We start from the raw sequence: 24485 nt of genomic DNA on the forward strand, positions 1-24485 counted from the left end.
AATACGCTGTAAAATAAATTATTCTACTTGCAACACCGGCCATTTATTCTTGTAATCGAGTGGCAAATTTAAAAGAATTAAGAGGCTCCAACAAAAATTGTTCATTCGTTCCGTGACCATAATTTCTTATAGAAAGCACTTGCAGAAAACTAACCTGAAGACGATCTATATGAAGAGTACCATGAATTAATTTTCCAGTTAACATCATCGTCATTTTTCCCAAATTACAATGTGAAGGTTAAAAATGTTCTAATAATTCCTACACTACTTTCAATCTCTTCTTCGTTTACCTTCCCTTTTTTGCTCTTTTTATTTCATTCATATCTTTAAAAAAGTCATGCAGCAATTCCGAACTATTCGATTTTCTCTCTAATATTCATTAATCTTCCTTTTACTTTTTCCAACCTTGCAAACACCCTGAAAAACATCTTTCTAATTCCTACATTATTTTTCATCTAACCGGTTTCTTCTTTCTTCCATCGTATCTTCGAAATGATCTCAATAATTCCTACACTATTCTTCATTTTATTACGAATTTACTCCGTCTTTGTCTCGCCTCGTTCACATTTTCAAAACGATCACAGCAATTCCTAACTATCTAACCGCCTTCGCTGTCACTTTATCAACCATTAATCTCTATTTTCTCTACCTAACATCATTCGCGTCTTCAAAAAGCTCTTAATAATTCACACAGTTACGACTTCTTCTTTCTATCTATTTCTTCTTCGTTTTACTTCGTTTCTATCTTCAAGGAAACATCATACAACATTACCTACATTACTACTATTGCTTCCTTTCGATTGCTTCTTGATAATTCCCACTCTATCATTCGGCCTATTTCTTCCTTCTTCTTACTTCGCTCGCATCTTCCAAAATATCATCCGACTTGCTACGCTATTTTCCACTCTATTATCCAATCTGCCTTTCCCTCTATCTCGCTTCGCATCTTCTAGCCCAAACCAAGATCGAATCCTCTGCCACGTCCGACAGATCTAATTATTCAATTATGGAAGAAGCGCGACAGTGGTACACGTTGTCACGGCGATTTAGAACACATTAGACACGATGATAGCCGGTACGGTTTTCCGTCGTTTCGTCGGGACGAAAGGCCGCGGACACGAAAGTGACCTTCGCTCGAGCCGCCTCTAAGTGTCCAATCACGGTAATACTGTCCGGTCGGTTGACGTCACGGCCTCTAATTCCAGCAATTTCCCAATTGCCGATCAAAGTCGCCGGAATCGCAGATTGCATCTGCTCGGCGAGCACACGCCGCTACGAGGAAGAAGCAGCAACTCGTGCGCAACAGGGAGGGAAAACGCTCTCGATGACCGGCATCGGGGACAACTTCCGCCACGGATCGACTTCCGCGAAAACAGAGACATCGACTATTCCGCGAATGGCTTTGGCGTGCCGCGTACATACGTACTCTGCCAAGGAATTTGTTATCGGGATTTTCGCCAATGTGTCTTCTATGAATTGTCTTCTTTAAAATGCGGAAATCCAAGGAATTATTTTTCTACGGAAGAGGAATTAGTAGATTTGTAGGTTACATTCTTTTCTTTTTTTCTTTTTTATGTAGTATGTTAATATAGGTATTTTCTTCTTCTCTTTTTTTTAATCGAAATGGATTAAAGAAGAGGGATTGGTCAGCATGATTTTTAAGTTATAGATTGTTTCTTTTTATTTATTGGGAAAGTTTGAAGAGTTTCTTCTTCATGGAGGATTGAAGAATTTCTTCTTTATGGAGGATTGGAGAATTGGGATTGGCGAGAATGATTTTTAAGTTGCGAATGGGTTTTTTTCTTTTCTTATCTATTGGGGACGTTTGAAGAGTTTTTTCTTTATCGAAGATTGAAGAATTGAGATTGATCAGGATGATTCCTAAGTTACGAATTGTCTTCTTTTTATTTATTGGGAAAGTTTGAAGTATTTCTTATTTATGGAGGATTGAAGAGTTGACACTGGTGAGGATGATTTTTAAGTTACGAATGAGTTTTTTTCTTTTCTTATCTATTGGGGACGTTTGAAGAGTTTTTTCTTTATCGAAGATTGAAGAATTTTTTCTTTATCGAGGATTGAAGAATTTCTTCTTTATCGAAGATTGAAGAATTGAGATTGATCAGGATGATTCCTAAGTTACGAATTGTCTTCTTTTATTTATTGGGAAAGTTTGAAGTATTTCTTCTTTATGGAGGATTGAAGAGTTGACACTGGTGAGGATGATTTTTAAGTTACGAATGGGTTTTTTTCTTTTCTTATCTATTGGGGACGTTTGAAGAGTTTTTTCTTTACCGAAGATTGAAGAATTTCTTCTTTATCGAGGATCGAAGAATTTCTTCTTTATCGAAGATCGAAGAATTGAGATTGATCAGGATGATTCCTAAGTTACAAATTGTCTTCTTTTATTTATTGGGAAAGTTTGAAGTATTTCTTCTTTATGGAGGATTGAAGAGTTAGGATTGGTCAGGACGATTTATAAAATAGTTTTTTAGCATAAGGAAGTTAGGGAAGGTCGAGGAATCGCCATTTGTTCGTGCTTTTTCTGATAATAAACAAGTTTCGTTTGAATCCTTTTTCATATTTTCTTCGAAATTCGTACTCTAATTACATCATACAATGAATTGTTCATATTGCTGTAAGAGTGATAACAAAATAATAACAACAACAACAACAAAAACAAATACAGGTATAAGAAAGAAAAAAAGCAAGTATACTGGAAGAAGAATAACAACAAAACAAACAAGAAGATAAACCAAAAAAAAAAGAAGAACAAGGACAAGAAGACTAAAGATAAAAAAGACAAGAGTAAGACGAAGAAATAAAAGGAAGGCGACTACACTTGGATAATCCCGTCGATATCTGCGGAGGAAAGGAGGATTCGATTGGAGCCGGCGAGATCCGCATTAACGTGGTGGCGGAAGCGGAGGAAACGCGGAGGACAAACGAGGACAGGCGCATTAACGAAAGTAGGCGCGGAAAGAAAGCTTCTAGAACAGAGTCGAAAGGAAGCCGTAACTTCGATGAAGCTGGAGCAAACGCGCGCGAGAGAGAAAGAGTGAGAGAAAGGGGGGGAAGAGGAGGAGAGAAGAGAAAGGAGAGGACGAGGACAGGAAAAGCCGTGTCACGGTTGAGTGACGTCGAAATCGATGAAAACGAGGAAAAGAGAAATGGGAACAGAGTTGAAAGGACGTTGGGAGACGAAGAAGAAGGAGAAGAAGGCGAATCGAAGGGATGAGAAGGAACAGCCTTTCCGCTTTTCTGCTCGTTGCCAAATTGAGAATCGATGTTTCGCGCTCGATTCGACGGCCTGGAAGCTCCTGCTAGGCTTAAAAGCAACCAAACATTCACGTGTGCATCTACACGACAAGCTATTGTTTCCAGATGATTCTAGTCTGGTACAGTGTCGGTCAGAGACTTTTAAATAGAAGCAGCGCGATACAGGAAGACTTTTGTGAATGCAAAATCGTGGAAGATCGCAACATATCTTTGTTGTGATATTAGTATCCGAATTATCGACGTGATTCTCATCTAGTGGAATTTATAGCCAGTTGAATTTTTGGTGGATAGGAAGACTTTTGAGGATCGAAAATCGTAGCGAGCCATAAGATATTCCATAGGAATTTTTTTTTTTTTTTTAGAAATTTTATCGAAAAACACATACTTGTATGAATATTTGACTTTGGATCTTGTAGCAAATCAAATTTAATGTCCAATTGAGATACGAGGCTGAATGGATGTAAAAAAAGGAGTGGTGTGAAGCTATGTCGTAAGACGAAGTGCCAAAAATTCTGATTCTCTCAAATAGGCATATCTTTCTCCGAAACTAAGCCAATTCTACAATTAATTAAACTTCCTGACGATTCTCGTGATTATTTCTCAATTCTCAAAATCTCGAATAATTCTCACGATTATTTCACGATTCTTGAAATCTCCAACACTTGGTGTAGCTATTTGATAATTTTCAAAGTCTTCGACGATTCCCATAATCGTGGCGCGATGCCTAAAATCTCTAACGACTCTCATAAATACTCCATAGAATCCGCTGATCTTCTCCATTTATCTTCGCAAATTATACTATTCTTATACTATATTATATGCACAATGCTCTTACTTCACCCCTTTTCACCCCCTTTAATCACTGCAAAAATTGTATTGCCCGATGATCTCAGTCCAATTCTACGATTACTTAAATTAAATAAATAAAAAATAAAAAAGAAATAAATAATTCTTCTAATTATTTCGTGATTCTAAAAGTCCCTAACGCTTTGCGCGGTCATTTCATGATTCTCAAAATCACCGACGACTCCCTCAATCGTTGCACGAATTCTCCAAATTCCAACGACTCTCGGACGACAAACTGTACAGGCCATTCTTCGTCTACGTCTTCGCCACCTCTAACAAGAAAATAGTATCTCTGAGTAAATAGTATCTCTGAGTAGCGTCGTCTAATTGCAAAAACCTCGACCTTCGATAATGGAAAGTTGGCACGAAGCGAAAAGGCATCGTTTGCGCGTAGCGGAGCCGCGAAATAGCGTCGCGTGGTCGAAACTCAGGATCCGAGCGATCAGTCCGGCATATTTGCAGCGAACAACGCCCGGAGGCTCATAATTAAATCGCGTTTCCAGGACAATAACGACGGCCGCGGCTCGACGAAGGGCGTTGGGAAAAAAAGCCGGGCGGAGCGACTTCCTTTCGCCGGCGCTGAGGCTATTTCCGGTGTGCTCGCGAGTCGTCACACAAAACGAGCTAGACAAAAAACAGCTACCGTAAAAACGTCGAATTTATATTCGCTTGCTGCGAGTGAACGTTATTGTGTCGCTTCGATGGCTTTTTACATCGGGTTGGCTTGCCAACGAGATGAATTTCTTCGAGATATCTCGTTCGATTTCCGTTCCACGTTGTTGCTCGGTTCTCCCCTTTGTTTCACAAATTCTTTCTCTTTTTTCTGTTTCGTTCGCCCATTTTTATGCGTATTTTTCTTTGATCGTCTCTGACAATAGGTTCTTTCATTCTGGAAATTTGATCGAAAGAATCGTTCGATGCTGATTTTTCAACATTTTCGCCGTTGCAAATTTTCTTGTCTTTCATTCTCGAAAAGAATCATTCTGAACGAAAGAGCAAATCATTCTCAAGGACCAAGATTGAACGTAATGGAACTATTTTAGTTTTCCTCGCGACACTCTGCCACGTCTTAAGTAGCTGATCGAATTTTTCAATTGCCATCTATTTTCTTATCCATTTACGCGATGATTAAATTACACGGCGATTAAATAATTAACAGTTACAATCTATATATCTTTCATTTTTTCGTTATATTATTATTTCTTTTTTAGTAACGATTAATTTTAGGTAATTTTAAAACATTTGCAATTACTACTGCAGCTTTCATTCTATCATGCATCGTTAATTTTTTATTAATTCTGTATTTTAAAAAAGGCAAAAATTTTACCATCGTACGACTTATACAATCTGGTTTCAAATATTTCATTGGTGATTTATTTAAATTTGCGTCGCATGTAATTTTTAGTAGACGACGAATTGATATAATTTTTTGAAACAAGAAGAAAACTAACAGTATATACATTTTTATATAAAATAAAAACCTGCATTTTGCGCTGCAAGATGTTACTGTCTTTGGTTATTGGTTAGTTGTTACATTCCAAGACAATTTTCTTCCATCTCTTACCTAAACAAACAAAACGAACAGTTTATTAGATACTTGTCCCATAATATAATTATAACAATATTATGATTATTTCTTAGAAACTACGACTCAGTACGTTTTGACTGTCACAAATAATCCAGAGAACGAGGCAATAATAGCATTGAGTTGCCAATCCAATAGAATTTTATGGAAAATGTTAAAAAGACAACACGCATTAACCGAAGAAACTATGATATAACAATACGATACAGGAATCAGATCGAAAGTGTCTTAACACTATTTTTAATGATAATTAAATACACGTGTCCCAATCAGAACGACAATTAACGTAATCAAAAATAAGACAGTTTAAAATAATAATTATTAACAAAAATTGAGAAATTGATTGATCGGATAATATAAGAATTTACATCAAGTTAACAAAAGAAATAACAATTTGAAATTAAATTTCGAAACCGGTCATTTCACCGAGCCTGTTAATGTCAATGTTAAGACTGACACGTTTCAAATATCAAAATTACAACCCAAGTTTCAAATTTATTATTACGTTCATTCTTGCTAATTTCACATGAAACATCATTCGAGAAATGACCTCGAAGTTCTCCATAGGATTCGATAAATCCTGTTCGTTATACATTTTTATAAATCACGACGAAGACAAAGACCTAAAAAGCTTTTTTCTATATTTCCTTCTCTTTTCTAATTTAATAAAAAATTCCATTTTTGTCACTGGACGACGTTTACCGTTTCAACTGGTTGATTCGCCAAATATTTTTTCAGCGAGCAAATCGCGGTAGAATGAACGGTATCTGGCGAGGAGACGAGGATCAAAGAGCGCAGGCACATAATTATTTGAGCAAAACTCGGGATTAGCCGAGTGGAAAGGCTCCTTTTCGCGAAAGCGACCCTGCCCCTGCTTCTGCACACCTCCATCCCTTTCTCCGCCCTTTCTAATTAAAACCGTGGACGAACGCGTGGCTTTTCGAGGGAATTTCTCGGTGTACTAATTATTCAGCATTCTGTGGACACGTCTCGTGCACACACAGACACGCGTCACGTGGATATCAATAACGTCGCCACCCTCGATTAGAGGGGTGATTTCATTTTTCACGGTCGACCAGATGGAACGTGGTGTTCGTCGATGTTACGTAAGATAATAAAGAGAAATAATAAAGCTTGATAAAGAGAAAAGAAAAAAGAAAAAACAATGTTGTTTGTTCGATGGGGTGGACGATTTAGGGGGTTGTGCGATTTCGAGAACGAAGGTATTGTTTAATTGTCAACGACCATTTCCAAGCTTATCCACTTTGATGCTTTTCTATTTAATTTTCCCTTTTCTTCTGTCTAATTTCGTTAATATTCGTTTCTCTTTTGAATCTTTAACGCAGCAAACTCTGAATCCTTGACCCAGAAAAAAGAACCAAGAAGTTGGACTTTTCATCAACATCCGCGAGATCGTCTTGCGAAACTACGACGAACAGCACGTCATAAGCACGAAAGCCATTATTTACTCGCACGGTGTAATTAATTTTTAATTTTTCTATCTTCATTCCGGTAGAATATTCCGCCCACGAGTTTTTACCATGCACGAACTTTTAATGCTCAACAGTTCGATTCAAACAACGAGCCAGAACTCTGTTAGTTAAGAAGAATAAGAAAAATGTCATCTCCCTTACAATAACCGATTTTTCCTTTCATTTTTATCACACATACGAGTCTGTAATATAAGAATTTTCCATTCTGAACGACTGGTACCAACGCGAACTACAACGCAATTCGACGCAATACGATCGAAAACACGTGGAAGCAAAAATAACTTTCCACGAGATCACGCGGTAAAACCATGGTGCAACACGTCATCGATGTAAAATACCGCGATCTTACGACAAACGACGTTCAATTTCCGTTCTTATTCCTTTATTTTGCTGCTATTTTCCTATTACCTCGGAATTTTTAATGTACGAACTCCAAGAACGATGCAACATTTCTCAAGCGAAATAAATCGAGAAAGAACACGAAAAGAGTGATCGTCATCTGTATATAGGAATCTTCTATACCGGCGACTCTCAACCGCGGACAAGTATTTTTTTTTTTTTTTTATAGTTCATTTTGGTTTTTACAATTTGTCCTGAAGGACATTTGGTAAAGTGTTATATCTCATTGGTAATAAAAAAATAAAATAAAAATAAATATAGCATGTGGGTGGCTACCCCCAGCGGGGTACCAACTTCGTGTTTTCTAAGTTATATCTTTTATGACGGACAAGTAAAACTAAAATAGAATGCGAAGCTCTTAAACCGAAAAGGGCGAAAAACAATATCCACGGGGTTATCGTGGAAAACCACGGCGCAACACGTCATCGATAGAAAAGCCACCATTTATCCGCAATTTGATCGCACGCGTCCGCGTGTGTCGCAGTTAGCTCGAGAAGGTTTGTACGTGGCGACCCGGCCAACAATTAAACAAGCGACACCGAATTTATCGCGGTATCGATAACCTTCTACTCCTGACAAATCATAGCCGACGATCGTTCGAAAGAGATGGGGTTGGGTTGGATGGCGAGACGGTGAAATTTATTGGAAAGACCACGGTGACGCGAGGTCGAATCCAGGAGATTTCAATTCACCGCCAACGATATGATCGCGCCACATCGATCGAACAGAGAGACTTTTGTCCGATCGGTGGCAACGTTACATCAGCGACAATCGACGAACGCGAACCATCGTTACATCACTGTCGAATTTGATCGCGCGCCGCCTTTCAAATCGATTTCATGCATTATTTCCGATCTCTCTCGTACAATACCGATCTCGCCTCTCTACGTATGAAATTTCTTTATCGTTTGTTACTCGCGTCGGTCTTTTTCATCTTTGTCTTCGTCAATGGGATCGTCGCTTCATACGTCATACAGAGTGTCTAATTTTCTAGGAATTTTGTGTCTAATTTTGTACGAACGGCTTTTGCTTTTTGATGGGATATTTTCAGGGGCTTTGGAGATTTGCAGTGATCTTTTGAAGGATTTTAGAGTTTTTTACGGGATATTTTGTACAGACGAGCTTCGTCAATTTTATATTCTCTGACGAGCTCTTCGATTTAGCGTTTATATAAATTTCGTCTAATTTTTTGCTTCTTTTATTCTCTGAAACTTTTATTTCCTATTTTCCAAAGGGACGAAACGAACGATTATCTGGGACGATGGAAATTCAAGAGGTGCAATCTGGTCTTGCACTTTGATAGGATTAGCATCAAGGTCTCTGGAGTTCAGAAGGATCTTTGGAAAAATTTGAGAGCTTTCAACGGACCGGACCGTCCGCACAGTTCGGCTGAAAATTTTCATTATTTCTAACTTGGCTGTAACGTTGAAACAACGTTCAAAATCCTGCAAAGTACACTTTGATTTTCAACTTTCAGATAGACTTTTAATTCCCAAGTTACACATTTTTGTACAACTGCTTTTTCAAACTACCTTTTACTATTCCGATTTATTTCCTCGAGAATTTTAACGCTTTCGTTATTTCACTTAACCTAATTGGATGGTAAACGAATGTTTGGACAAAAAGAAAAAAGGACGATTACGCTTTTTTTCTCAATTAGTAAACAAGACTGCCGCCCGAAAATCGAGTCAACGTCGCGGAAAATTACTCGCTGGGAAGCGAGAAAACATGGTTTTCGGAAAATTTCCGAGGGAAAGGAAAGCTCTGTGCGTGGTGGTCCGTCCGAGAAAATTATCGTTGCGGTTTCCAGCCGGACTCGCATTAAGTCCGACAACATTCTACGACTTAACTTTCGTCACTCTGAGGGCAACTTAAATTCCCACTAAATACCCGGCTCTCATTGTCTCGGTTCTCCCTGTTTATTTCAACTGTGTCGCGCCGTTCTCCTGAATTTTCACTCGTTGAAATTCCCGTGCTGCGAGATATCGAGAAAATTAATCGAAACATATTTAGCTCTCGACGATAGAATCCAAAGTTTGTAACGCTGTACATATTTTTAAGTGTCTCCGAATTTTGTCGATCTTCGACATGTTGAAAACGGCTATTTAAGAAGGTAAAATGCCATTAAGAAAAAAGAAGAAAGAAAAGCGTCGCAGAAAATTGCAAGTACTTTTAATTTCACGTTAAAATTAGACCTAAACTTTGTCTGAAGATACGACATTTCTTCCGGATGGAATTAATCGCTTGCCTGAAACAGATGCATCAAAGTTACAGAAAACAACGACAGGTATTGTACTTTGATCGAACAACTTGCTGATTTTTTAAATAAATTATCAGCTTCGCTGCCAAATTTGCATTATTCGCTTGTACAGTTAACATGTATTCTATTTGTCGTTCTTATTAAATATAAATCTGTTCTGTAAAATTATTAATTATTAAAATGTCGTCTTCCTGGACTTTTTCTTTCACGGAAATTCTTTTGTCCACTACCGTATTACATCATTTCCATACAATAATTTGACGAATTCCAAATTCGTTTGAATACACTCGCACAGAAAAAGAAAAAAAAGTACACGGAGGGGGCGAAAAAATAAAGAAAAGGGAGGGGGAGGGGGGAGATGGCCATTATGAAGAAACGAGTGCAACGTCCATATTCGTCGAAACGACGCGTCCGCTCGTTATATTCCGCTGGTCGTTTAACGATGCCTGGGTCGTCGACGCGTTTAGAAACGAATCGATCAGACCTGCCCGGTCGTCGACCATTTTTCCTGTCTGCGTTCGATCCCCCGATCGTCCCAGATGTGAACGCGCCACGTTGAATAATAAATCGACGAACCAGTTGACAGGGAAAAGGAACGAGAGCAAACGGGAGAACCGAAAGAGAAGCAACCGAGGGAGAAACAGAGAAGAAAAATGGAGTTTGAGTCTCGTTGAAGTGTCATCCGTGTTATCGGGCGAGGAAGATCACGTTTATCTGAACGAGTCAAAGGCGAACGTTGGATTACTTGATTTTTATATTACACACGTACGTACTTGTTTTCGTTTGTATTTTTTTTAAAGTACACGTATTGGAAAATTGATAGATGATGACGCGTTGAATAAAAATGGGAATTACTGGTAAGTATTAAGAAATAATTTAATATTTTCCTCATTCTCGAGGAACATTCACTCTACTTTTCGTAATTTTTATTTGTCTTGTTGTTTGTATTTCTTAGAATTGCTCGTATTTAATTCTAAACAGATGGAGATTTCTGGTTACGAGATAGTTTAATATCTTCTTCTTCCAGGAAGATTCGCTCCAGTCTTTGTAATTTTTAATTTTCTTGTCGCTTGTGTCACTTGGAATGACCTGTACATAGTTTTATTGTAAATAAATTGCGATACACGCCATTGATAATAATAATATTATGGAAATATCTGGTCAAGTTTAGCATTTTAATGTTTTCTTCTTCTTCCAGGAAGATTCGCTCCACTCTTTGCAATTTTTAATTTTCTTGTCGCTTGTGTCACTTAGAATGACTTGTACATAGTTTTATTGTAAATAAATTGCGAAACACGCCATTGATAATAATAATATTATGGAAATTTCTGGTCAAGTTTAACATTTAATTTCTTCTTCTTCCAGGAAGATTCGCTCCAGTCTTTGTAATTTTTAATTTTCTTGTCGCTTGTGTCACTTGAAATGACTTGTACATAGTTTTATTGTAAATAAATTGCGAAACACGCCATTGATAATAATAATATGATGGAAATATCTGGTCAAGTTTAACATTTTAATGTTTTCTTCTTCTTCCAGGAAGATTCGCTCCAGTCTTTGTAATTTTTAATTTTCTTGTCGCTTGTGTCACTTGAAATGACTTGTACATAGTTTTATTGTAAATAAATTGCGATACACGCCATTGATAATAATAATATTATGGAAATTTCTGGTCAAGTTTAATGTTTTCTTCTTCTTCCAGGAAGATTCGCTCCACTCTTTGTAATTTTTAATTTTCTTGTCACTTGTGTCATTTGGAATGACTTGTACATAGTTTTATTGTAAATAAATGGCAATACACGCCATTGATAATAATAATATGATGGAAATATCTGGTCAAGTTTAGCATTTTAATGTTTTCTTCTTCTTCCAGGAAGATTCGCTCCAGTTTTTGTAATTTTTAATTTTCTTGTCGCTTGTGTCACTTGGAATGACTTGTACATAGTTTTATTGTAAATAAATGGCGATACACGCCATTGATAATAATAATATGATGGAAATATCTGGTCAAGTTTAGCATTTTAATGTTTTCTTCTTCTTCCAGGAAGATTCGCTCCACTCTTTGTAATTTTTAATTTTCTTGTCGCTTGTGTCACTTGGAATGACCTGTACATAGTTTTATTGTAAATAAATTGCGATACACGCCATTGATAATAATAATATTATGGACATTTCTGGTCAAGTTTAATGTTTTCTTCTTCTTCCAGGAAGATTCGCTCCAGTCTTTGTAATTTTTAATTTTCTTGTCGCTTGTGTCACTTGGAATGACCTGTACATAGTTTTATTGTAAATAAATTGCGATACACGCCATTGATAATAATAATATGATGGGAATTTCTGGTCAAGTTTAACATTTAATTTCTTCTTCTTCCAGGAAGATTCAGTGCAGACTTTGTAATTTTTGTTTTCCTTCATCTTACGATATCTCCTGGTACGATCTTCTCTGGTTTTTAAAATAATTTAAAATAAAGTAATTAAGTCTTCTATAGTTTTCAAAATAATTTCATAACGTAAGGAAGAGAATCATGGAACGACCGTGTAAAAGTTGTTCTCTTCAAACAAGAAATAATTGACTTTTATACTTCTTAAAACAATTATAACGATATACATATTACTATTTAATTATAGCTTCCAGCAACGGCGTAACTCAATCATTTTTCTTTTCTTTTCCGATGTTATCTTCCTGCAACGAATAAACTTACCGAAGACGATCATTCGTTTCTTCAGAAGTAAATATTAATCGTGTATTAGATTATTCAACGAACTTAGAAATTAATAAAAGCTAGAGCTATTTCGTTCTATTAATTTTAACTTGCAAAGTTAAACATTCATTTAACACACGTCAAAAATTGCTCAATTTCAGAGAAATGAATTAACAAATACCTATCTATCTTCCAACGGTTAATTATTAACGGAAATAATTCGGTAATTCTTCCAATTTGGGGAACAATCCAAGCACGAGAAATACGTATCTCCGTTTAATTACAGGATCCCTAATAAAGGCTATCAATTTGGAAGCTGTTTGTCAGCGATAAGGTTATCAGCATTATGCCGAAACCGGTGTATTTGGTCGTGCAGTGATTAGAACACATACGTAATGAGCATCATGCGCCATTTGCTGCATGTTTCCATTAAAAGAGTCGAACCGCTGTGTATTATCTAGGAAATACAATTGACTAAAATAACGACGATTCAAATGATATTTTTATTCCGTAGATCGCACATGATCTATACGTGTTTCTGGAATTTATCAATAGTGAAGTTTCCACTTTATGAATACTTCTTTATACTTTTTTAAATCGTCTACTTGAGATCGAATAAAAATGTCCAACGTCTTTCTATTATTATTATGACTATGGTATTCAAACTTCTTTTAAAGTCTTCATTGTTGGAGTAACTTCGAAGCGGTGTATATGTACCAGTTTTATCATCGTCTAAGCAAAGTTTCCTCACACAGTCAACCAACGTAACTTCGAAGTTCCATATACAATACAAACACACACTATTGTCATAGACCTATTTGCGAACCGATTTCCTAATTCATAAAATTAAACGAAACCTTCTTTTTTCCCCAAAATGTACTATGTTTTGTAAATTACGAGTTTAACAAGATACCGCACTATATTTATTACTTTAAACGATAAGTCTCGGCTTTGAATTAATATCGTTTAATTTAATAATCGTTACGAACTCTGTCGTTATAACTTAATTTGACCTTTTATGCTTTACGTAATAAGCGTCATTAATAATGATAATGTCTACCGTGCAGAAGGTGAATATTAACGAGCAGAAGATTAAATGAAACTACAGACTCTAGCATTAAGTATTATAAGCCGCCAACAAACAACATCCAACAACAACAAAATTTCACGACAGCCATTATGTTTTGATCAACATTGGAAGAAGTTGCGGACGAATTATACATTCTAAGAATTCGTTTAACTTTGTATTTTAAACGACGAAGGATGTGCATGTACAACGTGTCAATAATTTTATGAAAAAATACATACAACTTAGAATTCGTGATCTAGACCAAATATCAAAATTTTATTAACACTTCTCAATCCGGGAAACTTTGGCAGAAACAAAAATATTCGAAAATAATACTTTCCCATCAATATTCATTAATTTGACATAATTTACGATCCACCGATCAGCATGCAGTCCCAGTGTCGGCACGAGATCCAGTTCCCGGCTTTCGCTGATAAATAACTAAAATAAATAACTACGCAAATAAACTTTCCCCGGGTTCAATGAAAATATACAAAACGTATATATACGTCGCCCGGATTCTATCGAAATGCACAGAACGTATATATACGTCGCTTAGATTCTATCGGAATACACGACGTATGTATATATACGTCGCACGGATTCTATCGAAATACACAGTACGTATATATACGTCGCCTGAATTCTATCGGAATATACAAGACGTATAAATACGTCGCCTGAATTCTATCGGAATATACAAGACGTATAAATACGTCGCTTGAATTCTATTGGAATGTACAAGACGTATATGTACGTCGCCCGGATTCGAAGAGTTAAAAATAGAGGACGTTCTAAGATTTGCATCGTGTAGTTTCGTTAAATATAGCGTCCTATAGTTAATATTATTACTACATTATCATAGTCATAATAATACTGTTAATTATTATATACGCCGTAATTTCATATTGTCATATTTCTGCACTTGCAACGTTTCCTATTTCACACGCACCAACAAATTTTCGTCAAAAAATTTCATTCGATATGAATAACTACTCTAGAATTCCTGTGACGACGACTCATTTGTCAAATTCTAGAAAGACGGATGAAATTGGCTAGGAAATGAAATACAAAGGTAGTTGGACAGGGAGGGAGGGAATGGAAGGGGTTGGACGGCGCATTTAGAAAGCAAGTACTGTTACAGCGGTTACGGGGCCAATTCGAGCTGCAACTCGCAACAAAGTTTCGAAGTTCAAGGGTCAACTCGATTTGCCGCGGCTGCAACGAGAACCGAAGTAAGTAGGTTCTCTTAAGCGCAGCTATAAATCGCGCAATGGGACCGTCTTTTGTTCACCATAGGGTGGAACCATGAGAAATAAAGAGGAAGAAAAAAGGGAACAAAAAGAAAATCTTCCTCCTGAAGGGACATCTTTGACGTACGATCGAACGTACCCATTGTGAGGAAATCTTTGTTCAATTTTGATATAAAAATTAACGGTTTAACTGTGGCAATAAAAAGTATTGGCATGCACCCTTGTTTTTCAAGGAAGCGTTCCTTTTATCAGGCTCCACATATCTCATTTTCTCGGTATTAAACTTTTGCAGTTATACGAGAATACTATTAAATGATACGAAATTTGATATATTTAGGCCAAATCGATTAGTATGTAAATGCTGTAATAAATACAACAGTGTAGCAATACTTTCTGTAACTACCGTATGTGGGATGTTAGGATTTTGAAATCAGAGATTTATACGTACAGTAAGAATACGATGCTCGATTATGTTGCAATAGTAATAGAAGAGAGCACAATAATCATACCTACATATGTCACATATATATATATATATATATATCATAATCTATATATGTATGTAAAAGTATATAAAAAGTAAAAATAGCTGACTCACTCACGCTTTAATACCCGTTGATGCACCCATATATATTTGATATGGATTTAACGATTCGAAAACACGATTCTCAAATGTGTATGTAAGCATGTAAGTCCTAACCGTGGTTTACGGAACTATTCGAGTACTTGTATCGACGCACGGAAGCCCTTTACATGTGGATGTTCAATATTACATATATTATAGAAAACTTTTCGAAACTTGTCATATAAGTACGTAATAATCGTGTCTAATTCTGCCAATGAAATTGCAAAATGTTTCCTATAATACGCATAATGCACCCCTCAAAGCTTTCCGCATTAGTGTTCAAATACTTTCACGAGTCGCCGAATCTTCGAAATTGTCTCTAAAATTTCAATATAGCGCTCAATGAAATACTAAAATGTTTCCTTTCTACAACACAAACTACATACTCATACACATACACATGAAAATTTTCCAAAGTGTGCAAACAATTTCATGGATCGCTATACGATTGTTCAAATTATCTGTCAACGTTAAATGTAAATTTTTACAACGACAATTATAATTTGCGTCGTTTAGATATTTAGAATCGTGGAATTGCGGGACAACCGCGAACTACACATCCTCGCGCCATTTTGTGCGCGCGCCTCAACAAAATGGAATCGATAATTCCCGCGGCGGTCAGGAAACAATTTCTGAAACGCGGTCGCAATTTTTCGTCGGCGAAACAACATTTCTAGGTAGCAAGCTAATGTTCCAAACTACCGTCCATTAACGAGTTAATGCGAACAATTTTTCAAACAAGTTGCAAAGCCTTTCGGAGGCTCGTTTCCACCGAGAAAGGAGAGAGGGCAAAGGCGCGTACACACGCGCGGACGATTGTTCCGCGTTTCGAACGTGGAACGCCGATTTTTTTACGAAAACTCGGAACGCGTGAATTCGATTGTTTGCGGAGAAAACATTAAACGCGCGTTTGAAACCGCAGCAGGTTGTGCTGCAAAGGTTTTGTCGGCAACAATCTCGGTAGAAATTTGGTTGGATCGATCGTTTCTGCGGTTTCTTGAACGTTGCACCACGGCAGATTGGGTCGCTTTGAATCTACAACAGATTCAACAATTTTTTTTTTTTCTTTTTCTCTTCTTCACTGTCATGTAACAATTCACAGGTCCACTGACATTCTTGACGATCCTTCGTTAATACAATCGCCGAGAAATGCATCATCGTCTCGACGTAGCTACCCATTTCTTGGAAATCGAACACTTAAAAGTGATTCTAAAATTGTTGCAGTTGTTGCACACGTTGCTTCAAGGTATCGTTCCAATGTGTCGTATATTTAGTTTAGGAAATAATTTGCAAGAACTGTACGTATAAGACGATGCAGGTTTCTCTTTATTTTAACAACGATAATATACAGTCTGCCTGTATCGAATTGCCGCAGACGTCGTTTTGCAAATCATTCGGCCGTAACATTATTAGCCTTAAATTGCGATAATTCGAAGGTGAATTCCTTTCGAACGAACGTTTTCATTGAAAAGGCGTAAATACGCGACCGACGGTACTTGGTCATCAGCGGCATTCTCGATTCTCATCGCCATATTAAAACGATGGAACTTTGACAGTATTTTGGTTATTTAAACGCGAAATTTCGTATGATACGTGTTAACATATGAATAGAGCTAGATGACTTTTACAAGCACCGTTTTATATGGCTTCTATACGTAAAGGTGTATTACTTTCTGCACGAACCTCCTAATTAACCGGTGCGCAGATTTTTATAGAGTTATACAAAATTTAAAGCTACGAAAAAATGGATAGAACGTACATGATATGCAAAAACATAGAAAATATTCAAAGAACAATGCTATTTATCATATCTAATATTGGGTTGAGATCATTGGGCAACTAAGTTTTTTTTTTTTTTTTATTATTATTTTATTTTGGTTATTTTACAATTTGTCCTTGTGGACATTTGGTAAAGTGTTATATCTTGTTGGTGAAGAAAAAAAATATAAATAAAAAATAAATATAGCATGTGGGCGGCTACCCCCAGCGGGGTGCCAGCTTCGTTTTTTCTAAGTTATATCTTTTATGATGGGCAACTAAGTGATCGTGGATTTTGTCAATACCACCTAATGCATAGGTCCTACATCCTACTCCTTTAATCGTATGCATGAAAATAGGAATTTTCATAGCAATCTGCAGTCTAATTATTGTAAATATATTTATAATTATCGGACAATATTAATTCGTTATTGTCATTGATATAATTATATTCAAAATTAATACTGGAGATGCGACTCTGTTTTTCCTAAAATTCATTTCCTCCAACTTGTTTTACACGCTTGCTTTCCACCGTTTACTATTTCTACGCTTTCTTTCTATCTTCTTTCATTACATTACCTTTCCTCCATTTTCTCTCGTCTCGTTTTCACCGTCATCTATCATTACCCGCATCTCCCGTTGTCTCGAGCTGCTTCCTTCGACTGTCCTAGCTCTTTCTTATTTTTAAAGAAGACATGCAACTTTGTTTCATTTTTATTTTCTTCCAAGTCTTGTAGCTTTTTACCATCGCACGTACTGCGCGACTATTTGATTTTTTTTTAATTCCTTCCCTTCCTTCCCTTTCTGTAATTCTTACCGAGAAGGAAAATTCTCCTTAGGAAAGGAACATCGATTATTTCTCAACAGTTTTGTCCATTTCGATCAGATATTGCTTCATCCATTTTCTACGCTCTTTCTACGCTATCTTCGCTCCTTTTACAACCCTCTGCTGTCCTTTATCCCTTTTATCAACTACAATGCTATCTTACCCCCGTTCTCACATCCTCTTATCTTCTTTCGCCCCTGTTTCTCTCTTTCACCCCTTTCCATCCTCTCTCATCTTCCAACCTCTTGAACTTTCCTAATGGATTACTGATCGCTAGAGGATAACAGGAAATTCACCGACGAATTCGTGAATTTCTCTCTGGTTAAATCGAACTGTAGAGCGTCTCCTTTATCATATCCTTTTCGCCCCATCTCGTCCGCAATATCAAATTTTCTTCTCTGTTTAATCTCGCTTTTTAATAAGATTTTTCCTTGAGTTTTCGTTTCCCTGCATTGTGCTTCTTCTATGTCTTCTTAAGGACAAAACGAACGAAGAGATGTGCGACTGTAAAAGATTCTCAAAGGTAAACATTTTGTAAATGATAATTATTAAATTCGTGGGTCAAATTTAGCCTTATGGATCACTGTTAAATTTACAGTCATAGATTATTAATTAGAGATCAAATTTATTGGTATAGAGGTTAAAATTGTCTCGTTATAGATCGTAAACAAATCGTAGTAGGAACAATGGAGATATATTTGCGAAGCTTCTTCGAGGAATCGCAACTTAGACGCAGGAAAAATCCAAATATTCGAGTTTCTGTGAGGGGAAATTTCAAATTTCCTCGGATATTTTCTGCCAAACGATCGGGCTCGATTTTAATCAAATTTCCACTGAGAAGTCTATTGATATTTTCAAACAAGTTGGCTACATGTCTCCGTTTTACAAATTGCACATAGGGAAAAGATGGCTGGAAAACAATTTACAAATTGCAATTTCAATTAAAATTTCGCTGTCGTGTCTACAGCGTCGCACAGATTGAACGCGCCGTTCCTTTTTTACAAACTACAAAGGACAAACAAAATTCTACAAACGTATTATTCGCGAAGAAAATTAATTTTTTGAACAATTTGAAATAGCAAAAACGCAACATCGCAAAGCCAACTCTGCTCTTCTCCTCAACTTCTTCTCGTTCGTGTATCTCTTCGTCGTGTACTTCTCTTCTTCGACTGTTTTATTCGCAAGAAATATGGAATACATGCAGAGGTAATAGCAAGATCAAATATTTAAAAACTATGTCAAATTTACCAACGTTTATCGAGACGTAACATTCATTTAAGAGGACAGGATTAAAAAAATAATGCACGATAATCTCTTCTTCTCGTATCTGTAGAAATATCTTCAACAATTTACAGTTCAATTGGCTCGATGGATATAGTCATTTCCTTTCTTTCTAACAATCGGTAAATTATCTTCTCAGAATAATCCACGGCAAGCACCGAACGCGATACGTAAGACGACACGGTTCGCTTCTCGACTCCACACGCTTCAACGTGCAATTATATCGTAGCGATATTCGATGCACTTATCGGAATCGTTCGAGTTAACCCCGTTGAAACGCCATTGAGAGCCGGCAACTTCGCCCTCCGGATGCAAACTTATCGCGAACGTAAACCCCCTTTGCTATTATCCCTCGAAACATTAAGCCGATATCGAAGGGATTAGCCGTGACGTGTTCTTCGGAGGCAATGGCCGGTTGAAACTTTCATCCGTCAGACAGCTCTCCGTAGTTGTAGATTGATCTGAGGTTCGAGAGTGATCGATTTCTTTTCTCTTTGCTCTTTTATAGTTCGTTACGAAGTTGCGAAAAGTAACTACTAGCCATTCTCTCTTCGACTGGGTAGTCGATCAGTGTTGCGGTTTCTCGAATCCAACAATTTGGAAATTTGTGGACATTTTGAAGATTCCAAATTTTCGAGCCCAGAACGTTGGTATTTTTCGAACTTCAAAATGTTAAGGATTCAAGAGTTTCGTACCTTTCTCACACTCTCGAAATGAAATATCGAAATTTCCGAACGAATTGGCGTATTTTCTAGAATTGGAATATTCGAATTTATTTCAAGACCCAAGTCTCAATATTTGGAAATATTTTATTATTGAATCTAGAAATTGATCATTTTCCAAACGTTAGAATTATCAAACTCAAAACGTAGAATCTTTCTCCTTTGCTAAAAATAATCCCAAAGGCTTAACAAGCCATAGTACGTACGATGCTATAGAGAATAAAAAAGAGGTAGCAAAAATAACGAAGATTAAGACAAAAATACTGCAAGCATCGTACGTAGAAGCATGAAATATATCGATAGACGCAGGTCGGGCTGACGGATATTTTCTGCCGTCCCACTTCTGTCAAAGTTCGTCAGAGAAGCACGTGCGCGATATTCCATTTATCGAGAACCTGTTCGATTTCATTTATTTCTTTGCCGACCTGGTCATTAATGGGACAACTTCGACGCCCGCGTAAATTTCTACGACGCCTACGAGAAAAGGCGGTGGAATGACGCCCCGTTGGGAATGACTCGCGTTTCGCACCGATCTCCATGTCGAAACTCTTTCTAGTTATCGTGTTTCTCTTTTTCCTAACTTGCCACTTCCTACTGTCGCTAAATACTAAACTTGTTATCTTTTCGATCGATACGATTGCTGATATTGTTTTAGATGAACATACGACATGGAACAATACATTTTTAGTTTGTTAATATTTAAAGAATATCCTGTCGCGTTAACTGAAAATCAAAAAGTAGTTAAGTAAAAAGAAAGGACGTATCTGTAACTCTCGATTAAATCGAGTCGTTGCCGCCAGATAGCGTAAAAATATTGGCTTGACAACTAAGTGATTGCGGATTTTGTCGTTACCACCTAATGACAAAATCTGCAATCACTTAGTTGCCAACCTAATAATTTATCTGCATGTACATCAAATAAGAAAATCCTTTCTGCATTGGAATTCATTGTAATAGTTTGAAAGATGTAACAGCTGTTTTTCTTTTTTCGGCCTGACCAGATATGTGAAATTGATGCCTGGATATTAAATATTAAAAGTCAATTTCCTCGAAACTACCTTCCCTTGGTAGATACGTCTGTGGGAATTAACACAATATCGTGAGATATAAATAAATGGAAGATATAATTTACCTTATTGGAAATATAAATTTTATCTTTCTTTTTAACTTTCTATGTTTCTTCTTCTGTCCTATACCGAATATTAGATTATTTGTTCGACAAACATTGTAAGAGGTAATTTCACAGACCTTCGGTTTCTTTGATTTTGTTTTTACAGTGCTTTGATCGAACAACGTTTTTCTTGAAATAAGATCTAAAACGCAAAACACGCGTGAATCTGAAACTATCTATTTCCGAATGCTTCTGAATACCCTAACCTCTCTTCCACGAACTTGTCATCGTACCAAGTTAAACTTGCAACTAGTAATAGGGGGTTACGGTAATCGATATCTCGAATATCGATACTTCTCAATTCAAACAGCGATATTTTGTATCGGTGTGACGATATATCGCGGTATCGATAGCCGGCTCATAAATGTCGAAATGGACCGATCAAATAACTCACTTCTGAACAAACTAGCGACAAAAACATTGCCCAGTATCTCGTTACACCACCGCCCAATCGTCTCATTTCCGAATCATCGATTTTCTAACATGTTCTCGGAAGCGTGATTCTCATTCTTTCGACTTTTTTTCATAGATATTAACCCACGGACAATTCTAGTTTCCAAGATATTCGTTAAAAAATAAAAAAAGAAAAAGAATAAAACTGTCACTGTTACATTTGCGATACACATCACGTGTATCGATACTCCGGGTATCAATGGCGGTATCGATAGCAAATATCGATACGATTCAAACGTACCACCATCGCTAGTCACAGCTATAAATTTTTCATTGTAGAAAAATTCCAAGCAATCATTTTCAGTTAACTGTACGTACCAGATTTCAAGAAGCTTTTAAATATCAACCTCTTTGAATCTGAATTGCCAATTGAATTTTTGAATTGAAGAAAGTGTGTAACATTTAACAAGTGGAATATTTGATAATAATAATACATTTATGTTATGTGTTATATGTATATATATTATAAATAATAAAATATAGAAAGACGTTCAATTTCATTCGCATTATCGCTAATATTATTTTATATTATTTACTTTCAGCATCACTTGCTACATCCGACAAACACAGGCGCACAAATTTCTGCGCTATACTCAACGGACCGATCTTTTCCAGCTTTTCACTGTCTTCTTCTCATTACTAGACAAGAAGTTCTCAAAAAGTTTCGAAAATATCGATAACGGTTTTTCGTTATTCAAGCGTCTCAGGTAAAAACACATTCGTAATTCTTTGAATTTAGCTTTGTTTCTAGCATCCATTGCTTTTTCTTTTTTTTTTTTTATTGTTCTATTTAACAATAGTTGACATTCTTAAGAAGTACGTAAGACACGAATTAACGTGTCAAACTAACGCTGTACCACCGTAAAGGACACGATTAAAGGATTCTACCAAAACGTAAGAGAAATTTAAAAACTTCAAAAGAATCCTTAGAAGCAACATCGTTAGAGAACAAGGTAACCATCGTAAAAATTCTTTATACAACGTGCTCTGAAATAACGATTTCTTTATTAAGGAAGCCATAAACCCTTCCCCAGGAGAAGATACAACGGTTAAGATGAAACGGGAAACGGAAACCGCGCGACGCAGCAGCGACGAAGATAACGAAGCCGTTCGAGCCAGGTACCACGTAACAGCCACTTTCAAGCAAATGCATTTAAGGGAATAAATGGATGGTCAGCGTGATGAGGCGCGTTAAGTGCCGCTCGCCAGGCGTAGCACGCGTATCAAAAGCAAACTACGAGCACGGCTCGTATATCGAAAAAATTACGAACCGAAAGAAATATCATCGAGTATCCTTGGCAAGACGAGATATCGAAAGATCATACATTTTTATTTTTTCTTTTTTAATTTATAATTTTAAAAGAGAATGGACGAAAATTTCTGCAGGCAGAAGAACTGACCCAAAGAAAAAAAAAAAGAAGAAAAAAGAACAAGAGTAGATTCTCTTTATTAACATTGAATATTTTTTTGAATTTGAAATTTCCAGTAACAATGTAGAGAAATTTTGTGGAGGATTTGTCAATAGAGGTCTTTTGTTTCCTTTTATCAGAAATTCTTTTGCACTTTTGGGAGAAAACGGGCAAATTCTATATAAAATTCTGACTAATTCAAAATCTTCCGCGGGCGTTTTGCGATTGTTTCCTGCCACATCGACACTGTTTTGTCACGAATGATATACTTTTTACTTCTAAAGAATCATCGAGTCTCTCCTTGTATTTTCCACAGTTCTCATCTTCTGTTCTTACATTTCTCGAAGCTGTACTACGGTATTTTGTTAATCGAGACATTTGGAAAATTTTTACCGCTCATTTCCTCCCTGAGATTTCATTATAAATAAAAAATTACGTTCCTGCGTTCTATGGCACAACGGTATAAGGTAAAAATGCCACGAACACGAGAATAAATTACTTGCTGCTTTAAGAAAGAAGAGAAGCTAGCTACCTCGAATTTATTGTAACGATCAACGACAACAACCAAGAAACAAAAATTGGCGGAGGAAAAGAGATTAAATCAAATAGCAATTCTGCGTATATCGTCAAGAAGCTTGGGTACAGTGTACGTGCACAATGTAATAGATGGGCACACGAAAGTTGTACCGGCTGGCCAACAGAAGAACTTAATCATTTTCGATGTTATCGTGGTTAATTTAGATCGGGTGCAATATCGCATAGCGCATACGTATTTCACCCACGCCATTGGGCAAAAAAGTAAAAAAAAGAAGAAAAGAAAAATAAAAGAACAGAAAGAGAAAAATAGAAGGTCTCGTTTTATTGTTATTTTAAGTACTAAAATGGAATGTTTTATTTCCTCTGCTTATTGCACATTGTGGAACCGTCGAATAAATACAATTTGGTTCGCACAATTTGCTTTGCTAATTAGAAAGTTGTGTAAACTTCCACAGTTAAGTAGGTTTCGTACAGGTTCCCTCTACGTAGAAATTACCGGACGACGAAAAGTTTGTCAATGAAAAGTAGACGATATGTTTCTTAATTTTGGGGAAAAATCCGTTAGAATTTGTGGACGATCAAAGGTTTGACGAAAGAAATGAAATAGTTAAAAAGAAAAAAATAAATGGAAAACGAATAATATTGCGTTTAATTTGGAATTACGAAAGGAAACGAATGAAAATTTCTGGGAATGGAAATGAAAAATGTCGGCGAAAGGGACAAATTCTTTTGTTTTAGAAAGAATGCAATCCTTTCTCCTTAATCCTTTCGCAACGACCAAGCTAGCTAAAAAATGTGCAGCGGAGCACTGTGTGCGATTCCT

At 36.6% G+C, this 24485-nt stretch overlaps 1 protein-coding gene and 1 long non-coding RNA gene across 3 annotated transcripts in view; one reads left to right on the forward strand and one right to left on the reverse strand.

The window, feature by feature from the left end:
* The window catches only part of LOC132912184 (syndecan), a 236918-nt gene that overhangs the window by 134954 nt on the left and 77479 nt on the right, over positions 1-24485 (reverse strand). The window lies entirely within an intron of this gene.
* LOC132912193 (uncharacterized) lies at positions 1512-23252 on the forward strand. Of its 2 annotated transcripts, none has more exons than XR_009659157.1 (3): positions 1512-1541; positions 22259-22669; positions 22754-23252. It is a non-coding gene; the product is annotated as an uncharacterized LOC132912193 (long non-coding RNA). The 2 variants fall into 2 exon arrangements; XR_009659156.1 differs by lacking the exon at positions 1512-1541 and adding an exon at positions 10215-10624.

Source organism: Bombus pascuorum, chromosome 11, assembly GCF_905332965.1.
Source record: "Bombus pascuorum chromosome 11, iyBomPasc1.1, whole genome shotgun sequence".
Taxonomy (NCBI): Eukaryota; Metazoa; Arthropoda; class Insecta; order Hymenoptera; family Apidae; genus Bombus; species Bombus pascuorum.